This window comes from Chiloscyllium punctatum, chromosome 12 (assembly GCF_047496795.1).
Source record: "Chiloscyllium punctatum isolate Juve2018m chromosome 12, sChiPun1.3, whole genome shotgun sequence".
Classification (NCBI taxonomy): Eukaryota; Metazoa; Chordata; class Chondrichthyes; order Orectolobiformes; family Hemiscylliidae; genus Chiloscyllium; species Chiloscyllium punctatum.
In genome coordinates, this window is record NC_092750.1 from 59105690 (window position 1) to 59126922 (window position 21233).

General features: G+C 41.0%; 1 protein-coding gene across 8 annotated transcripts in view; it reads left to right on the plus strand.

Moving 5' to 3' along the window:
• LOC140483865 (protein bassoon-like) overlaps window positions 1-21233 on the plus strand; it is a 645800-nt gene that overhangs the window by 573746 nt on the left and 50821 nt on the right. For 6 of the 8 annotated variants that reach the window (XM_072582636.1, XM_072582635.1, XM_072582633.1 and 3 more), the window contains one exon: window positions 10528-10668. The exons of 1 other annotated variant lie outside the window; for it this stretch is intronic. The gene's annotated coding sequence lies outside the window, so the exon portion shown is untranslated. Of the gene's footprint in view, window positions 1-10527; window positions 10669-13344; window positions 13406-21233 lie in introns of all 8 variants that reach the window. One more of the 8 variants, XM_072582637.1, reaches the window with a different exon arrangement.

Consider the following 21233-nt stretch of genomic DNA (forward strand, 5'->3'; position numbering starts at 1 on the left):
CAGCTCATAGGGCATCAAGAGGTAATGGAATGTACTGCTTCAAATCGCGTTCTTCTAAACTGCTGTGAAAGCTACATCAATTAATAAAATTTTGACAAAACAAAGTCATCAAAGATTTCACACATTCTGGTTGAGTCTTTTAGTGTCTTTCTGGTACACAATGTTGTTATCTGAGGACCCTCAGTATGATGTAGGAGCCCCACTGTTCCATCGTATTGCTGAATTCCCTAAGAGCAGCTGTTGGCTTAACAGAGACTATCAAATGCTTTGAGGGCTGCTGTGAGTGCTTGTGCATCACAATAACAAATGCAAAGATGACATTCACTGCAGTTTCTTTGAAGGTGAATTACAGGAGACTGTTATGATGAAAAGATTTACTTTCAGTCAAAATTACTAACTCCTCACCCCAAAATTATTTCTGATGAGAAACGTCATCTATGTTTTTTTGTCCTAACTTACTAACTATTTCCTGTTTCTCCTTCCATTTATCTGTGGCAGCCATGACTCAGTTGGTGATCTGTGATGGATGTGATTTCAACTCCCACTCCAGGGCCTGAGCATAACAATCAAGGCTGATGCTCAGTGTCAAGAGTGTATCGCTGGAAAAGCACAGCAGGTCAGGCAGCATCCAAGGAGCAGGAGAATCGACGTTTCGGGCCAGAGCCCTTCATTCCTGATGAAGGACTCCAGCCCAAAACGTCGATTCTCCTGCTCCTCGGATGCTGCCTGACCTGCTGTGCTTTTCCAGCGACACTCAACTCTGCTCTCCAGCATCTGCAGAGCTGACTTTCTCCTAGCTGGCACTCTGTGTTCTATCAAGAAACCACTGCATTGTTAGCCTATTTGTTTTTTTTTGAATGAGGCTTTAAACCGAGGCTTTGAGCACTGTCTTAGTTGGGCATATGATGTTTCGTAATAGTATTTTGAAGAAGACAAGGGGAATTATCTCTGGCATCCTGGTTAATTAATTATGATCATATAAATGGAATACTGATCATTATCATGCTTGCTGTGGGCACATGCTGTGCAAAATGTGGCTATAAAAACAGGAGTAACGCCTTAAAAAATAAATAAAGCACTTAGTGCATTCTGTGGTCTTGAAAGGTGACTTGTATTGAAATCTATTTCATGCATTATTTAATTTGATTCAGTTTGCTATTTACTTCACAAGTGAACTTTCTTTGCTTTAAAGTACAACGTTTACTAAATAGCTTGCCCAGTCTCTGACTAATTGGCTAACACTGCAGTCTCAATAGTCATCTTGCATTTTGTACTGAAAACAACAAATGCTGGAGATCACAGCAGGTCAGACAGCATCCATGGAGAGGCAGTAAGCTAACGTTTCAAGTCTGGGTGACTCTTTACACGAGCTTCTACTGAAATCCACTTCAGTAGCTGTCACATAGATTCCCCTGTAACCCACATCAATAGAATCTGCTTCAGGCTTGAAGTGCCATGATAATAAAAGTTAAGCTATGAGTTAAGCTATTTAATTAATATTTGATAGACTTGCAAATAATTGTCTGGAGATAAATGAATATTTTGCACTGAAAATTCTCTCATTAGATTTTTCTCCCTTTTAAAGGATTTCTTAGCATTCTCCACTTCCTGTTTAGGAGAATATCACAGTGGACAACACTGAACCATACACACAATGATTGAATCTCATGGTAACACACCGCAGTTTCAGGTCCCTAAAAAAAGGATGTGTGCCTCTGTCTACTGCCACTTAAATCTGTTAAAAACAATTCAGTCTTATTCCAGCTGTCAGTTACACTCTGCATAACTCACACTCAGCTCATTCTATGCATGCACCACCCTCTGCATGAAAAAGTTGCACTTCAAATTCCTTTTAAATCTTTCCCCTCTCACCTTAAACCAATGCCCTCTAATTTTGGACTCACCTACCCTGGGAAAAAGACCTTGGCTATTCACTCAGTTCGCAGTTTATAAATTAACCTAAGGTCAGGATTGACGCAGAGTCAATATTATTTTGGATATTATAGTTATTGTTGATATTATTATAGAGTCATAGTACCATAAGCACAGAAACAGACTCTTCGGTTCAACCAGTCCTTGCCGACCAGTATCCCAAATTAAACTAGTTCCACCTGCCTGCTCCTGGCCCATTATCACTCCAAGCGTTTCTTATCCATGTACGTATCCAAATGTCTTTAAATATTCTAACTGTACTGCATCCACCACTTCCTCTGAAGGTTTATTCCACATATGAACCAAAGTCTGTGTAAAAAGGTTGCTTCTCTTGTCTTTTTTAAATCTCTGTCCTCACACCTTAAAAATATGACCCCTCATCTTGAAATCCTCCATATAGGGAAAAGACACCTGTCATACACATTATTGATACCTCTCATGATTTTATAAATGTCTATAAGGTCACCCCTCAATCTCCTACGCTCCAGTGAAAAATGTCCCAGCGTATCCAGCCTCTCCTTATAACTCAAACACTCCATTCCCAGCAATACCCTGGTAAATCTCTTCTGAACTCTCTCCAGGTTAATAATATCCTTCCTGTAACAGGGTGACCAGAACTGGGTACAATACTCCAGAAGAGGCCTCACCAACATTTTATACAATATAACAATTCCTATACTCAAAGGTCTGAGCAATGAATGCAAGTATATTAAGCACCTTCTCAACCACCATGTCCATCTGTGACACAAACTTCAATGAATCATAGAATCTCTACAGCGTGGAAACAGGCCATTCGATCCATTGAGTCCGGTGAAGAGCATCCCGCCCAGACTCTCACCCTTCTACTTATCCACGTAACCCTGCATTTCCAATTGCTAATCCAACTAGCCTGCACATCTATGGACATTGTGGACAATTTAGCATGGCCAATCCACCTAACCTGCACATCTTTGGACTGTGAGAGGAAACCGGAGTACCTGGAGGGGAGCAGGTACAATGACGTACCTGAATCCCCAGGTTTCTGTGTTCCACAACACCCCCCAAAGCCCTACTTTTAATTGTATAATCCTGGCCTTGTTTGTTTTAACCAAAATGCAATACCTTGCATTTATCCAAATTAAATTCCATCTGCCACTCCTCAGCACATTGACCCAATTGATCTGGACCTTTCTTACTGTCAACCATGCCACCTATTTTGACGTCATTCGCAAACTTACTAACCATACCTTTTTATTATCGCTTTTAAGAGGAGGATTATGAGAAATTCAAGCATTCATATTTTTAAGCCCCTCATTAAACATGTAATGCAGCTCAGTCCATTGATTGTGTTTGTCTGTTGATGGGACTTCAAGCAACTTCATAACTTCAAGGAAAAGATGCCTTTTTGGGTACTCAACCATTCCTGAAAAGGTGCAAAGCCTGCTGGCACACCATCACCCCACATCACCACCCCCCCCCCACCCTGCCCACGCTTACCTCCATCCAGGGCCCCAAACAGCCCTCCCAAGTAAGGTTCATCCTGCCTCTCTCGCAACCTACTTTACTGCATCAGGTGCTCCCAATGTGGTCTTCTCTACATCGGGGAGACTGAACATAAACTTAGGGTATGGTTCACCAAACATTGCAGCAGGGTCTGTCGGGGCTGACCAGACCTCCCAGTCAACGCCCATTTCAATTCCCCCAACCACTCCCTTTCTGACATGACCATCCTTGACCTTCTCCATTGCCAAAGCAAACCGCAGGTCCTATTAGAGGAACAACACCTTAGCTTCTGCCCGGGCACCCTACAGCCAGGAGAACTCAACATTGAGTTCTCCAATTTCAAATAACCTCCCTCCCCATCCCCGGAGTCCATTCCCAACTCCTTCCCCTACCTGCCACCAACCAGATTCATTCCTCTCATTGACCAATCAGATCGTACCCTCAACCTGTCATCACTTATCCTCACTTCCCCCTTTATCTGCAGCTCCCTCCACACCTACCACCAGCCCTGAAGAAGGGTTACACTGAAACGTCAACTTCACCTCCTGAATGCTGCCTGGCTTGCTGTGTTCTTCCAGCCTCCTGCCTGTCTACCTGTACTAATAATGTCTGTGGGCTTTCTACAACTGCAACGGTCAATAATAACAATTAGACATACACATTCTGCAGTTCAGCCTAATCGGTCCATAATGAGGAGTAAGAACCAAGATGTTCTCATGTCGGAAGAGAAGGAATTGGTTTATCAGTGAGTACGTGCCTGTGAGCAGACTAATGACTTTAATGAGTCTCAACTAAGTTACTTCATATAATGAAATATTGTGGGTTCTTAGCCAACAGGTTTTCAGAGAAGCTGAAAAGTCAGTTACTGAAAAAAGTAACTTCATGACATCCAGACTAACTAGTATAGATGATACACTGCGGTTAATTTAGGTTGTGTATTAGCTTTTAATTTTCATTTATTAGGGAAAAAAATTAGAATTTAAAATTTATTTTAACAAGTGAATAATAGAAAAGCCTCATGATTTGCCAAAGGGTTATAGGTTGTTGTACCAAGACAACAATGATCATGGTGCAAGCAATGATACTGTAAACCTGAGAGATTAGGCCAATGATTAGCAGCAATTTCAAGCTTGATGATTGTTACATTGTAAGTGCACTGCGGTGCCCGTCGAAGAGCCGGTTTGCTTTATATTTTTATTGTGTTGTGACCAGATTGTTAGAGCCCATTTTAAATTTGTTAAAATAAAACTTCTCCCTTGTTAGGAACCCTCAGAAAAATATTCTTATTTTGATTACTCACCCTACGTCAGAGAAAAAAAATGTAACCTACTTTATTCTTAATGCTCCTTGCCATTAGATTGGCATCCTGGAGTTCTTCACTGAGCTGCCTTCTGGATCTAGGAAAATTTAACAAGTCTTTTTTTTCATATGGCACCATTGCCTGTGGATTATGCTTACCTCCCCACAGCACATTAAAGCAAAAGTATATTTTTGAGAGAAGATCCTTGCCAAGCTTTTCTCTTGCTTATCCGTGTGGGAGAAAGCCATATGTTTGATCAGTCACACTGATGTAACATGCAGGGAGTTCACTTATGTTTTTGAACATAAACTCTGAAATAACTTACTGGGTTACATCTCGCTAATGTTCTCTCATTTTCTAATGGTGTTGGCTCGAGAATCCAGTCTGTAACTACCAGCAACCTGCCTCAGCCAATTTCCTGTTATTCATACTTATGCTAAAGCAATAAGAGCTAGCCCCTTGTTCCATCTTGGAGGACATCACATCTAAGCCTGATTTTGAGAGAACAGAGTCATCACCATCTCATTTTATTTATGTTTCATGTAAAAATATAAATTATGCACTGCCAGTGAATCTTATTTAATGGTTGCATTTTGTTTTATTGTTGGAAGCTGATGTCACAGAAAGTACAAATTGTTCCATGGTTCTATGATTACTGAAGGGTAACAATTAACTGAAAATAACCAGCACATGTTTATCAAGTGATAATCTGTGGACTATTAGCAGAAACTAGGCATCAGCACACATGAATAACAATGTGGCTAGCACTATGTCTGGAGTAGAATCATAGAATCCCTACAGTGTGGAAACAGGCCATTTGGCCCAAGACCACACTGACCCTCTGAAGAGTAACCCACTCAGACCCATTCCTCTCCCTTATTACTGTATATTTACCCCTGACTAATGGACCTAACCTGCCCATCCCTGAACACTATGGGCAATTTAGCATGGCCAATTCACCTATCCTGAAAATGTGTTGCTGGAAAAGCGCAGCAGGTCAGGCAGCATCCAAGGAACAGGAGAATCGACGTTTCGGGCATGCGCCCTTCTTCAGGCCCGAAACGTCGATTCTCCTGCTCCTTGGATGCTGCCTGACCTGCTGCGCTTTTCCAGCCACACATTTTCAGCTCTGATCTCCAGCATCTGCAGTCCTCACTTTCTCCTCCAATTCACCTATCCTGCACATCTTTGGATTGTGGGAGGAAACCGGAGCATCCGGAAGAAACACACGCAGACATGGAGAGAATGTGCAAACTCCACACAGACAGTCGCCCGAGGCTGGAATGGAACCTGGGTTCCTGGCACTGTGAGGCAGCAGTGCTAACCACTGATCCACCATGCCATACATACGGTGCCATAGAGCCACCATAGATTGTGATTTTTGATTTAGCTCACTGTAAAACTTCCGAATGGGCTGAATTTGGACCAGTCTGTAGAGGATCAGCCTACAAATCTACCTTTAATAAGGTGCGGGCTGATCTCATGATGGTATTGCCTATCTGAGGGATTTTAGAAATTATAAAAATGATGCAATGTGTTTTGCACCAGAGGTTTTGCAGAGCAGAGATGTCTTTATTTTGCCTCTCATCTGGAATTGCCTCACACCATTCAGAGGTCCCAAAATAAAGAAGGGGATTTTAACATTGGTGGACAATTGCAAGTAGGTGAGAGTGAAAAGCTGGTACCATCCCTAAAGGAGTGATCAGACAATCTTCTCCCAGGACTTTAAACATGTTAATGAGGCTGAAATGTTTTGATTTATTCTGGATCTGCAATTTGAACTTGGTTTCAAACCAGCAGCTAGAGTAAGGTGAGGACAGTTTTGGGGAAATAGAAGCTGTTTTCTTAACACTCCTTGCAAGCCAGGGGTAGCTACTAGATCACCATTCCTCATTGGAAGTAAAATTTGCCCCAAAGATATTGGTCACCTCAAGCATATTAATATCAGTAGTGCATAATATTTGAGGTAACCATAAACTGTATAATATTTGCATAATGAAATGATTATTTGAATAATTTAACAATAACAATTTTATACTTGTGTAGTGCCCTCAGTGTAGGAAAATGTCTCCTAGTATGCAGAAATAGATTTCAAATAAATAAATATTAAGAAGGATAGCTGAATTGCTAACAAAATAATTATAATTAGGGTAGGAATCACAGTACTATAAAGCCTAGAAGGTTGAAGATACAGATACATATGGTAAAGTTATGAAAAGGTGCAATTCATCAAATGCCAGACCTCCCAATCCACCAAGGACATGCAGCTCCTTGGACTCCTCCACCACCAGACCATGGCAACATGATGGCTGGAGGAAGAGCGCCTTATCTTCCGCCTAGGAACCTTCCAACCACAAGGGATGAACTCAGATTTCTCCAGTTTCCTCATTTCCCCTCCCCCCACCTTGTCTCAGTCCCAACCCTCGAACTCAGCACCACCTTCCTAACCTGCAATCTTCTTCCTGACCTCTCCGTCCCCACCACCACTCCGGCCTATCACCCTCACCTTGACCTCCTTCCACCTATCACATTTCCAATGCCCCTCCCCCAAGTCCCTCCTCTCTACCTTTTATCTTAGCCTGCTTGGCACACTTTCTTAATTCCTGAACAAGGGCTTATACCTGAAACGTCGATTCTCCTTCTCCTTGGATGCTGCCTTACCTGCTGCGCTTTTCCAGCAACACATTTTCAGCTCTTATCAAAGTTTGGGCCAAGCTAGATTTGGCCAAGAAGGGATTTAAAAACTAGGATGACTATTTTAAATTCAAGGCCTTTAATGACTGGTAGCTGATCCAGGTCAGGAAACGTAATGCTGTTGGGTGAGAACTAACTGCCATGGCATAGGATATGGACAGCAACATTTTAGATTGGCTGAAATTAAGAGGACATGGAGAATGAGAGGCTGGTCATGAAACTATCAAAAGGAAAGTGATGGGAGCTGAAAGCATTCAGTGGCAAGTCACCTTTCACATGTTACAAACAATAACATACATTGATCTTTAAATGTGAAAACTTTCAAAGGCTCTTTACATCATGGTAATCGAAGAAAAATTGATATCACCCTGAGGAAGGATATATTAAAAAGATGACCAAAAGAGTCTTAAAGAACAGAGTAAAAGAGACCTAGTAAGAGAATTCCAGAATTTAAGAACTGGACTGCATAAGGTTCATATGGGAGAAGGGAGTGTAGGTCTGGAAGAGTCTAGACTTAGAAGAATAAATGTTCTTGCAGATTTGAAGGGCAGAATGAGATATTAGGGATTGAAAATAGTGAGGTCATCAAGGGATTTAAATATGATAATGAGACCTTTGGATCTGAAAAGTTGGAGAACTAGGAAATCAATGTAAAGCAACACCAACCCTCCAAAGAGTAATCAATCCAGACCCATCCCATACCCTATATTCACCCCTGACTAATGCACCTAACACTATGGGCAACTTAGCATGGCTAATTCACCTGACCGGCACATCTTTGGGTTGTGGGAGAAAACCAGAGCACCAGGAGGAAACCCACGCAGACACTGGGAGAATGTTCAAACTCCAAACAGACAGTCACCAAAGGCGGGAATCGTTTTGAACATACTTTGGATTGTGAAGGCCTAAGGATAAGAGATCAATAAGGAGCACATTAGAGAAGTTGAGTTTAGGGTTGGCAGGAGTTTTCCATGGTTTTCCATGATGACAGGATTGAACTTGGAACAATGATGAGCAGTGGTGCAGAAGAGCGAGAGGGTTTGTCAAAATGTTATCAGTATCTTGCATTGCAGAGTCACCTGCTGGCCAGAACATGAAACTATACTGATAGTTGACATAGTAAAATTAAATGAGGCATGTTGATGAATCAATTCGAAAAGGCTCCAAAGAAAAACATGACTCAGAACTTACGCAGCAACAAGTTGGGCTTCTGGGCAAGAAAGAGTGCAAGGGAGGGGAAAGGGAGAGACAATCAGAGAAATATTTTAAATTAGTATGTGGATTGTATTAAAAAGCATTATTAAGTCCATGTCCAGCATTGCTATACTGTATTTAATTTGTGTCATGGTTGGGAGGCATTTTGTTATTTTCCAAGTTGGACAGGCAGGTATTCATATACATTTGTAAAGATCACACTCAGTTTTTCTTTAATTGAATACAAATGAGTCTTTTTCCAGGTATTAGCGACCATGGTGCTGAATAACAAAAAGCAATAGTTCTTACCATGAAGCCTGTGCCATTTTCAATTTTTTTTCAAAGGCTCCATTAGTCAGGTCCAACAGAAAGAAATATATTCCCTGCTGCAAAGCCAAGTAATGACAGCTGTTTTGAAAGAAATTCTTTGGAGAACGCCAATTGTTCCTCTCTCCAGTGATTAAAACACTCTTGGTTCTTCCTTCAGCAAAAGTAGAAGATTTCACAGAAAGGTTTTTCCAGATTGTTGGGCTGAAAACTCTCCAGATGGTAGGTATGGTACATGCATATTGTGAACTTAAGGCCAACTGCCGCCTTGATGGAAGTGAGCACATTGGAGTAATTATATTCACTTGCCTCTTTTTTTTTGAGAAAATATTTTGGTATATCTAGAAATAAAAGTAGATAGTTATTTTTGTGACATTTTGTAGTTGTAATCAAACAAGTGGCACAGAATCTATTAAATTGGTCCGTACAGTTTATTAATTTCCTGGCTGCTTTCAACTAATATGTCTTCCATCTGCCATGACATCTTTACGCAAACCAATGATAGATTTGACCCTTCCCACAAAATTCATGTTGTTTATAAATTGATTATCTTTTGATGAGGCCTGACAGTTCCATCTTTATTAGTCAGTGTATCTATGTACAGCTCAGTTATTCTGTGCAAATTTCTGCCTAGTTTGTAATAATGAATGATCAAATGTGCATCAGAGTGTTAGAAATTAGCTTTGAGCCTGCAGTTTGCCCTACTGACAAAGTCAGTTTTCCAGTCTCAGACTGTGAACATCAGGTAGTGAAGGACTCAGTCATGGCACAAGGGAACCGACTAGATTTTCACAAATGGTGAGGAAATTCAATGAAAAATGATCCAGATTAAATTTTCAAAATCCACGTCCACCTTTGCTTTCCCAATTCTACATTCCGCTATTCCTCCTTCCCACCTGCTTGTCCTTCTTCTTAAGTCTTTGATCTCTCTCTTCTACCAATATCCCATCTTCTTCTCTCTTCACAACCACCTGCAGATCACTCTTCCCCTTTTAGCTTAAGGCCTGGTATTGGAGATTAAAATGCAAGATTTCCAAATAATCGAAATGACCACGTAAATACTACTGAATGGTTTTTCATTCAACACAAACACAATAGTGAAGAGTAAATCTTGCTTCATAACGGGCCTGTGACATTATTCGCAATAGGAAAGGGCCCATGATGACGTCCTAAGCTCAGCAGCAGGTTGACATTGCAGCAGAAGGAGCTTGCTTGGTTGCAGATGGTGAAGTGCTATCTGCTATCGGAGCAGCTCCAATTGTTGTTATAGAAACCAAGCTTTTGGCACACCTTCAATTAAAAGAAATGGATTATGAGCATCAGTGGGCCATACATATATATTGTGCCATACCTTACACTGTTGACAGATTATAAGCATGCATTTCCCTCTCTCTTTTTTTTTAACCACGAAAGTTCTGAAAACATTTCCCTCCCAGTTCATTCACAGACCTTTTCAACTAATCGCACCGGTTATCTTTCAGTGACTTCCTATAGAGAATCCACCTCAGCAAGCATACAGCTATTACTGCTCTTTGGTTTACTTGATTTTGTGCCATTGCTGCTCAACATTCTCAATTTAAATATTTTAACCTTAACAGGACTGTAGAACATCTTTGGTATTGAAGGCCAGACAGCAACCGAAAGCCATGAGTCTGTGTGAGGGCAGAGAATGAATAACCTCACTGTCCTTACCCAGCACTGCAGGAAATATAATCCCAGCATCTGACAGCTCTGCCAAGGTAGGCTCACAATAATCAGTTTCCTTTACAAACGCGGAATATTGTGTCAAAGGTGGCAGAGGGCATAGGGCTTTGAAACTTCTAAATTCTGAACCAGAAAATGTCTGGAAAACAAAAATGATTCTTGCACACCATAGAATGTAATTAGGAAGGACTTGTTTCCATTTTGATATTTTGGTCTCAAGATGGTCTGTTTTATTATATAATAAAGCTAACACAGTAATTTAACTTTGTAGCATTCCAACATACAATGCAAAATATAATGAGGCAAATGCCTATTCTTTGTTTGGACAATGATTACCTTTTCTACATGTCAAGAAATCTGTGATTCTCTTGATCTCTCTCCGTTCATGTTATGTGATAAAGTGAGAGATTCAAGTTAATAAAACTTAGGAATATGCCACAATTATGGTATCACTCTGCACAGCAGTCTGAAATTGCACATACCATCAAATATTTGCAGACACAAAAGAAACCCTTCTGAATGATATTTCTTGTTAATAAACTGTCAGAATTCTATTGTTATAGGTGTTGTCTTGGAATCTTATTGAATTGAATTGAATTTATTGTCACGTGTACCGAGGTACAGTGAAACGTTTTGTCTTGCGAACAATACAGACAGATCACATAGTTAAGTAGCATAGATAAGTAAATAACAGGTAAACAGTGACAAAAACAAAAACAGGCAAATGTTAAGAGTTTGAGAGTCCAATTCAGCAATCTAACAACAGTAGGGTAGAAACAGTTACGAAACCAGCTGGTGCATATGTTTAGGCTTCTGTACCTTGTCCCCGATGGTAGAGTTTGCAGAAAAACCTTGCCAGGGTGGGATGGATCTTTGAGAATCATGGAGGCCTTTCCTTGACAGCGGGCCTGGTAAATGGATTCTATAGGTGGGGGGCGGTTGGCTTTTGTGATTGTCCGGGCTGAGTTCACCACTCTCTGTGACCGTCTCTATTGGCCATTTGTTAACTATTGTTAGTAACATTTTCCAGCAATCACATTAGTCAGTGGTATTTTTGAATGTTCATGTGATGATGCTGCTGTGAGGCATACTCTGTCTACAATAATAATTAGGTGAGCTTGTCTGATTTTTCCATCTCTAAGAAATCTCAATGATTAATTATAAAGCATTTGATGGGCTGATTGTTCTGTATTGCATTGATGTGGGTAACACTGATTTTGATGGATGTGTGAATCCTACTGAAATTTACATCTGTCATTGGCCTTTGGATAATTACTGATCTTTAACTGTAAGTATACAACCATTACAATGAAAAAGTCAGGTCATTTAACTGTCTTAACTGTAATTACTTTGAATGCAAACATTTTAAGAAGTACATGGAATATAAATTGAAGGGGGAATATTTTCTACTTATTTTACGGTGGCTCAGTGGTTAGCACTGCTGCCTCACAGTGCCAGGGTCCCAGGTTCGATTCCAGCCTTGAGCAACTGTCTGTGTGGAGTTTGCACATTCTCCCAGTGTCTGCATGAATTTCCTTCGGTGGTCCAGTTTTCTCCCATAGTCCAAAGATGTGCAGGTTAGGTGAATTGGCCAAGCTAAATTGCTCATAGTGTTATGTGCATTAGTCAGAGGGAAATGGGACTGGGTGGGTTACTCTTTGGAGGGTTGGTGTGGACTTGTTGGGCGGAAGGACCTGTTTCTACACTGTAGGGAATCTAATCTAATAAGAACAGGAGTAAAGTTAGGTGGTGAAAGTAATGGAATGAAAAATAAAATGTATCAGATGTTAATATTGATTTGAAGAAGGGCATAGCGTGGGAACAGGCAGTTTTCAATCATTGTGTCAAAAAGCGAGCACAGTTGTGATGGAGTGAATGGCTTCTTTCCATGCTCAAAACTTCTGTGATACTTTCTTAGTTGGTTATGTTGATCCTTCCAATATAACAGCAGAAAATTGCTTCAGTTACATATTTACTAGCTAGTGATGGACCATTGCCAATGTGTGAAAGAAATAGTATGGGAAGAGAAAATCACTAAGACATTTTACACTTTATCACAATATAGGCAGGTGATATAGTGTTTTTTCAATGTGTTGCGTTTTCATATGATGCATTTATGAACAAATGAGAAAAGCTTTGGCAACCATTTCTTGCTCAAAGGGCACTCTATGCCGATGATTTGGATGAACATGACTCACGGTCATTGGCTGGATAGAGGCTAGATGATCCTGTGTTCACAAGTAACTCAGAAATATCATTGTAAAATAAAGAAAGTTACCTGGTGATGGACTCTCAATTGGCACTTGAGAGTCAGTAAGGGTGAATTTGGCTTGGCAAGGTCAACATTCCTTTGCCTCATGTTCTAAATGATTTAAATACCTATAGTGAATAATTCAAGTATGTGAATTGAATGTATAGAACTAAAGTGTGCCCAGAATTATTTTCTACATCATATATGCCGATGGTTTGCAGGCAATGTGCACTACATTGAACAAATGTGCCATCAAACTGAAAAACATTTCCATCTGTTTGACCTTATGATTCCAGTTTTAAATATGCAAACAAGCATTTCTGTAAACTTGCATGTTTGACATTTTGAAGAGCCTATGGTTTCTTCACTGCAAAGATTTATTAAAATGACAGTGGCTTTAAAGAGGTTTACCTTGAATGCATCTTTTGTTGACAGGTAGCAATTTTTCTTGTAATTGCAGATGCTGCTTTCAATCACCTACCTGCTTAAAATATCACTCGCAATGATGTGTGGCATGAAAGGTTAGAACTCTTTCTCTTAAAAAGAGTAAACCTTCCTTTTCTCTTGCTTTATCATTAACTTTCTACACCCACCTTGATATTCTATTGTTCAGGTCCTTTCCATCATTCTTGTTCTTGGTGTTTTCTTCATAGCTTTTCCATTTTGTTATTCGTTTGTCAAAATGTTTAATATAAAGCATCTTCAAGAAAAATGCATGTTGTGACAAAGCTAGTGATTATCGTCCAATGGAACTGGTGCATCCATCTTGAAGAAAAGAGAAGGGGGTTAATCCACCCCATTTGTTTTAGAAAACAGAGCTATTCTGACAGTTTTAGTAGCTCACAGCTAAAGTTCAGAAGTATCCTGATCTAACCAGAGGATCTCAGATTACCGTTGCAATTTTTGCGACTCAGTGTTGTAAACATATCTGATCACTATTCCAATAGCTGTGAATTAGAATATATGGTGAGTTCATAAAAATACCTTATGGTATGTTGACTTTGGCAATGGTAGCTCATGCATGGTGCAAGCAGGAAACTCTGACAAAATAGCATCGAGTGAGTTAGTTTTGAGCCATGTGGTGTAAAGAAAGGAGATGTTCCTTCTCTGCTGGTCCCAAGTGAGCTGTTTGACCAGGCAAAGCCAGTTGTCAGTAGGCATGAGCTCTCGGCTTAAAACTGGCTTGGATTTAATGCCAATTAGTACTGCACCACTTTCTTACCTTGTACAATGTATGAACTGCATTTACTTGAAATAATCACCCAAATAAGAAAAAACAATTAGATTAGATTAGATTACTTACAGTGTGGAAACAGGCCCTTCGGCCCAACAAGTCCACACCGCCCCGCCGAAGCGTAACCCACCCATACCCCTACATCTACATTTACCCCTTACCTAACACTATGGGCAATTTAGCATGGCCAATTCACCTGGCCTGCACATCTTTGGACTGTGGGAGGAAACCGGAGCACCCGGAGGAAACCCACGCAGACACGGGGAGAACGTGCAAACTCCACACAGTCAGTCGCCTGAGGCGGGAATTGAACCCGGGTCTCAGGCGCTGTGAGGCAGCAGTGCTAACCACTGTGCCACCGTGCCGCCCACAAAGCACTGTGGAGAATGTGGGCATCGATCCCACTAGCTCTCGCAAACCAGTAAGATTTTACGGAGGTCTTCTACACTTCTGGCCACCATATTGTCATCATAAACTGACAATACTACATCACCAAATGGTTGTGCAAATTACTGGATGTTGCAAGACCTAAGAAGATGTTGTTGAAGCAGAGTCCATATGCACTTTCAAAATAGAATTGGATGGTGTCTCAATAAGGGAGAGTGTTAACCAGTGCAATGAAGTGTAGGAAAGAAAGAAAGATCACATTCACATGACCATCAGAAGTCTCAAAATGCTTTATAGTTAATGAAGTAATTTTGAAGTGTAGTCACTGTTGAAATGTTGGAAATGCAACAGCCAATTTTGTGCAGCCAGCTCCAACAAAGTAATACGATAATAGACAAAGAATCTGTTTATGTGATGTTGATTGAGTGATAAAAGCTGGGCAGAATGCCTGGAATAACTCAATCACTCTTATTTGAAAGAATGCCCTGGATTTATAGTCCCCACCTAGGTTAGAAAGCATTTCATCAGGCCTGAGGGCAGTAGTGTCTCAGTACTGCACAGGAGTATCAACCTTTGTTTTTATGCTCTCCTGGAATTGGACTTGAACCTGGAACCTTGTGACTCAAATGTGTAAGCACTACAAACTGAGTCGTAACTGACACACAAAATACAAGATCAGACAGGTTATCTAGTCTGGATAAAACATCAGTTTAGACCTGGTCTGCAAAGTGGTCTATTTCGTGTTGTACCTTCTGTAAATTGGTGTGTCTGTGAATTTTATGTGCTCTTATTCAAATCTATATTGCATCGTATACATGAAATTTGTGGATACTAAATGTTGTTCTCCTATTTACCTCTTCATAAGATTAACTGCTGTTCATTTCACATCATATTAGCAAAATCTACTAACTTCAACAATTTCCAACTTTAGCTAAACATCCCTTTTCCTTTCAAGAAAGCAGGCTTCTTTCTTCCCATCGCTTCACAGGTTAGCCTTTCATAGAGACTTCAGAAGAATATTTGCCTTCTCTGTTAATCTTTGTTATCTTTTCAGGTGTTGGCAAATAGTGTACTTGATGTTTCTCTTCTTTTTTATTTACATTTCTGCCATTGACATATAAACATATCCTTGCATTTCCTTTTTGTATCCCACTTAGCTGTGTTTGTGATTTTTAATAATTTAGTAGCTTCTTATTAAATGCTGAAAACACCCTTGTCATTTTTCATTTCTTTTCTGCTCCTCACTCTCTCTGTGTTTTGTTTCAACTTATTAAGTGGTTCACTTTCCTTTCAGCTTCTATTTCTGATTAAATGATTACTTTTAGGAATAAAGAACTTTGTCACACCTTTATCTCAGGATGTTTTGATTCATTTCATTTCCAACAAATTACTTTTGAAATGCAACTCTTATCAGTATGGTGTTGAAACCTTGCTGTTTTTATATGCTTTTATACAGACTGCTTGACAAATCTTGAAATTTTCTTCCAACAAAAAGACATTCACTAAGGAAGCAGCTCAACAGTAACAACTGTGAATCTAAACCAACATGGCAGGTCATGCCCAACAAATTCTTTGAAACTGTTTGAAAAGGCAACTGAATAAATACACACATGAATATATTATATATTTGGGTTTTCTGAAGCAGTTCGATAAGATGCCTAATGTAGATACCTCAGACACCAGTTTAGATCAAAGATTGTTTTAATTTGGATTTTACATTGGATGGGTCACTTGAAAAGAATCCAAGATTATTGACAAATTTGCATCTTTTCCCTAGTATTGGTTAAGAGGTTTTAATTTGAAAAATGAAATGACAGTTGTAATTGAGAGAATAAACCAGCACTCTTCCCACATGGTCTTCATTTGTGATAGTTCTGAGGTGAGTAATGATTTTCTCTGCCTCCCTGTGGAGGAGCAGCTGCTCTCCAGTCACCACTTCCTGTCAACAACTCAGCTAAGACAAGTGACTCAGCGGAATGGATAATGTCTTTTCCTTTTATGTGAGGATAAACAGTGACTTATTACAGGTTAACTAAGAGGGTGTGAGCAAGTTCATGTATATATGGGAGTGGACCACTTGTCAAAGTTAAACCTGATGCTTTTCTATCATGCAAAAAACTGAGTGAGGGCATCACTGACTGATAGTTCTTTCCCTATTCTAAACCAATTATTGCAATCTCCTCTACAGTTGAGATATGCAACTCAGCAGAGACCAGAGCTGAAGTTCAGCATCCACTGGTCCTAACAGCTGAGGACTACATCCAATGAGAAGCCTGGAATAACAGTTATAGTTGAACGGAATAATTTATCCATTGACCCCTACTTTTCTTGATGTTTCTTGATGATAGAGGAAGCTATTGCAAACAGAGCTGACAAGAGTTAAAACATTCTAATGCAGTCAATGAATTATCAAGACATGTTTCCAGTTGATTCATCTATTGTCAAGAACTGCACAGCATTGGATAATCATGCAAAAGTGGCAAAGTCAAGAATGCATCACAAACAACTGACATTTTCTGACCACTCCTGATATGCAGAGTAGAAATACCAGGAGAAGTCCTCATCCATGAATCAAAAAACAACGAGCAAACTTAAGTTCAGTTTATAACAAACCAGTTTATAACAGTTTAGACCACATCTACATCATTGTGAAAAGTTTGGGTCCCTTTATTATCAGGAAAGAAATACTGGCATTGGAGGCAATCCAGAGAAGGTTGATCTTGGATACGGAAGGACTTTCCTATGAGGAAAAATTAAATATGTTGGACCTTCACTCATTGGAGTTAAGAAGCATGTGAGGCAACCTTATTGAAACACACTGGATTCCTCAGGTGTTTTGCAGAGTAGATACACAGAGGTTATTTGTCCTGGGCTAAATGTTTGGCTTGGCTTAACTGGTTGCTGCTTAAATCTCAGTAATGGTGGAGTAAGGTCCTTAAGTGACCTCAATTGACCACAAGTGGGTAGTCTGCCCATGCCTCCCCTACCACTGGTCAGATTATGGGAAAGGGTAAAAACAAGGACTGCAGATGCTGGAATCCAGAGTCTAGATTAGAGTGGTGCTGGAAAAGCACAGCAGGTTAGGCAGCATCCGAGGAGCAGGAAAATCGACATTTTCGGCAAAAGCCCTTCATCAGATTATGGGAGAGGCTGGGGAGAGTGGCTACAGAGGCCACTGTGGAATTTTGTGGCTCCAAATACATAAATGTAAAATCCAACTCTTTGTGTACCAAGATATACAAAACTTGTTCATACAAAGACGTAAATTAATACAATGGAAATTAACCATAAAAACTGCCAAAGGCTCAGAGATTGATTGCAGGGTGAATACATATTTTTTATGTTTTAACTTATTTTAATACAAAAGGTGTGATTTGATCAGAGTTCCATAGTGTTTCAGCACTACACCCATGAAGATGATACAGCATTCTATTTGTTATGTTAATCTCTGCACTGTGGTGAATGGCTTCAGATCTCTTGACTTTAGAAAACATGTTGGTGAGAGATGTTGGAAGGAAGTGGCATGCTGTGTGGATTGCCTCAGGGATCAGTACAGGCATTAGTACTGTTGCTAATCTGCATTAGTGCCTCATGTTTGAAAAGCCAATGCATGCTAGTCACAAAATATATCAGCTGGAGGAGGCACTAGTATCTGAGTATATTTTTTGTTAATCATGGCATTCCTATGTATGGACCAAAGGCAGGTATTCCAACCTAGTTTACTGTATCCGATGCTCCCAATGTGGTCTTCTCTACCACGGTGAGACCAAATGTAAACTCAGGGCACGTTTCGCTGAGCGTCTCAGCCTCTCAGTCACCGCCCATTTCAATTCCCACCCCCCCCCCCCCACTCCCTTTCCAATGTGACCATCCTCTGCCTCTTCCATTGCCACAGCGAATCAGACAGCAAATTGGAGAAACAATACCTCATCCTCACCTGGGCAGCCTGCAGCCTGAGAAACTCAACACTCACGTCTCCAATTATAAATAACCCTCCTCCCTATCCCCCAACTCCCTTTCCAGCCCCTCCCTCTCCCTTCCATTCCTCTGACTGACCCTTCCTTTCAGCTACCAAACAGATGCAAATCAGGTCTTATCATCTACCTGTGTTCACCTATACCTACCTCACCACTCCGGCCCTCTCCCCACTCAAAACCCTCCCTCATCCTTTTCCCCCTGTCCCCTTTAGCTGCAGATCCCTTTGTACCTACCCCCAAGTCCTGAAGAAAGGTTACAACCGAAACATTGACTTCTCCACCTCTTGATGATGCCTGGCTTGCTGTGTTCTTCCAGCCTCCTGCTTGTCTACCTTGGATTCCATCAACCACAGTCTCTGGTGCATAGATTAATGTACAGGTTAGTCGTGATTTCAGTGAATGGTAGAATGGGCCTGACGGGCTAAATGGCCTACTTCTGTAATAATGTTGCCATCTGAAGATGCAACCAAATAAAATATAAACATCTGACAATTGAAAACATTACAGGTTTGTTCAAGAAAGGGTAAGCGGATAAGCCCAGCAGTTACAGACCAGTTAGTTTAATTCAGTGGTGAGGAAACTTCTAGAAACAATTATTCTGGTTACGGTATGAACAAAGGTGGGTTGATTAGGAAGAATCAACAGGGATTTCTAAAACACAAATCATATTCAACTAACTTGCTGGAGTTTATTGATGAGGTAATAGAAAAGGAGCAGACTGCAAAGTGACCCCTCGAGGAACTGTGAACAAGAGGGTCACCTGACTAAGGACTGGAATGAGTCCAAGAGCTACAACCTGTGCGAGGAAGCAGGCCACATGTACATGGCCTGCCCAGGACATGCGCTAAGATGGCCAGAGTGCCAATATAGGCCATGAACCACCAAAGGAGAGTAAGATGCCACTCTCCTGCAAAAGCACTGAAATGCAGGTCACCAGAGGAATGGAAAGGCCAATGAGGAGAGAAAGGAGTCCAGTGCTGGAACTCTTACTGGGAAGTTGAAGTCACCGGAACCGGAGAAGTGGACAGAGGTGAGCAACCCCCTGAAAAGAAAATCACTCAGGCCCCCCCACTGGTCACAGCAAAAAAAGGACAGTGACAGCTGCATGAACATCACAGCAGCAACTCCTCTGAAGACAAATTTGTGCAGAGGGATGGGTAAAGAAAGAGACAAAGCAGCACGGAAGGGAAAGGAGAGGATGCTGGCTGACGTGCCCAGTGAAATCCCACCTCCACTCAGGAGCCAAGGAGTACTCACCACATCACAGCTCACCTCAAACAGGAGTAGTTACCCTCCAGGAGCAGAACATGTCCGATTTAGAACCAGACCTTCCTGGCTTCATCCTGGCCACAATGATACCGGATCGGGACATAGCCCCGAGAGAGGAATAGGACAGCTCCCTCAGCCCTGTGAGGGTTCAACAGTTCATCAGGAATGCAGGAGATCACCTAATGACAGGACCACAGGAGAACTAATATTGCACAATTTGGTAACATTAAAAATCCTAAAAACTGGGCATTAAAAATTGGCAGTGTTAAAGTGAATAGCACAAAAGCCCCGACACGAAGTGTTTCCACATTGGCTAATCAGGCCAACATCAAAGCAGATCTCCTGTCTCTGCAGGATAGCAGGATACTGCACAGGAGAGAGAACCTGCACAGTTACTACCTTTGCTGTCTTTGAATTCATGTGTCACTGGACATCGGAGTGCATCTGGGAAAATTAAAAAACAGTGAATTTCACAGCTCATCTTGGAGGAACCGGTTTTGGGCGAAGTACACAACACAGAATCAGATAAGTTAATTGTTGTTTTAAGTCTGTCCAAGAGAAAGGCTGTATTAGCGAGTACAGTGGGTTCTTTCTTGATTATATGATTTTGGAGATAAGTCTCTTGATTAAACTTAATATATAAGCCACAGCTAGTAATTTAACCTGGTGCAGTATTTTGTAGAGGAATAAGACGGTGTTATTTTCTGGGTCTGTAGATTGTGAAGGAGCAAAGGTGGCCTTTGCAGTGATATGTACTTCTTGTCAGATGTGGGAGTTTAAAGAGAGTTTAAGGGTTACTGCAGATTATATCTGCCATAAATGCTGTTGGATGCGAATCTTATCAGATTGAGTGGATCGGTTGGAGAGACAGATAGACGCAATGAGGAATTTGCAACAGCAACAGTATGTGATGGATGGTAGTTATAGGAAGGGGGGAAAAGTCTCAGATACGGTCACATAGATGGGTTAACTCCAGGAAGGGTAAGAGAGGGAGGTAGGCACCTAGGGCAGGAGTCTTTTGTGGATATACCCATTTCAAACAAGTATGCTGTTTTGGAAAATGTAGGTGGTGATGGATTCTCAGGGGAATGTAGCATGAACAGCCAAGTTTCTTGTATTGAGACTGGGTCTAATGCAACAAGAGATCAATTGTGTTAGGGGATTCTGTAGTCCGAGATACAGACAGACGTTTCTGTGACCAGCAGAGAAAAAACAGAATGGTGTGTTGTTTCCCTGGTGCCAGTATCAAGGATGTCTCAGAGAAGGTGCAGAATGTTCTCACAGGGGAGAGGGGCCAGCAAGAGGTCATTGTCCACATTGGAACCAACGACATAGGAAGGGAAAAGGTTGAGATTCTGAAGAGAGATTACAGAGAGTTAGGCAGAACTTTAAAAAGGAGGTCCTCAAGGGTAGTAATATCTGGATTACTCCCAGTGCTATGAGCTAGTGAGGGCAGGAATAGGAAGATACAGCAGATGAATG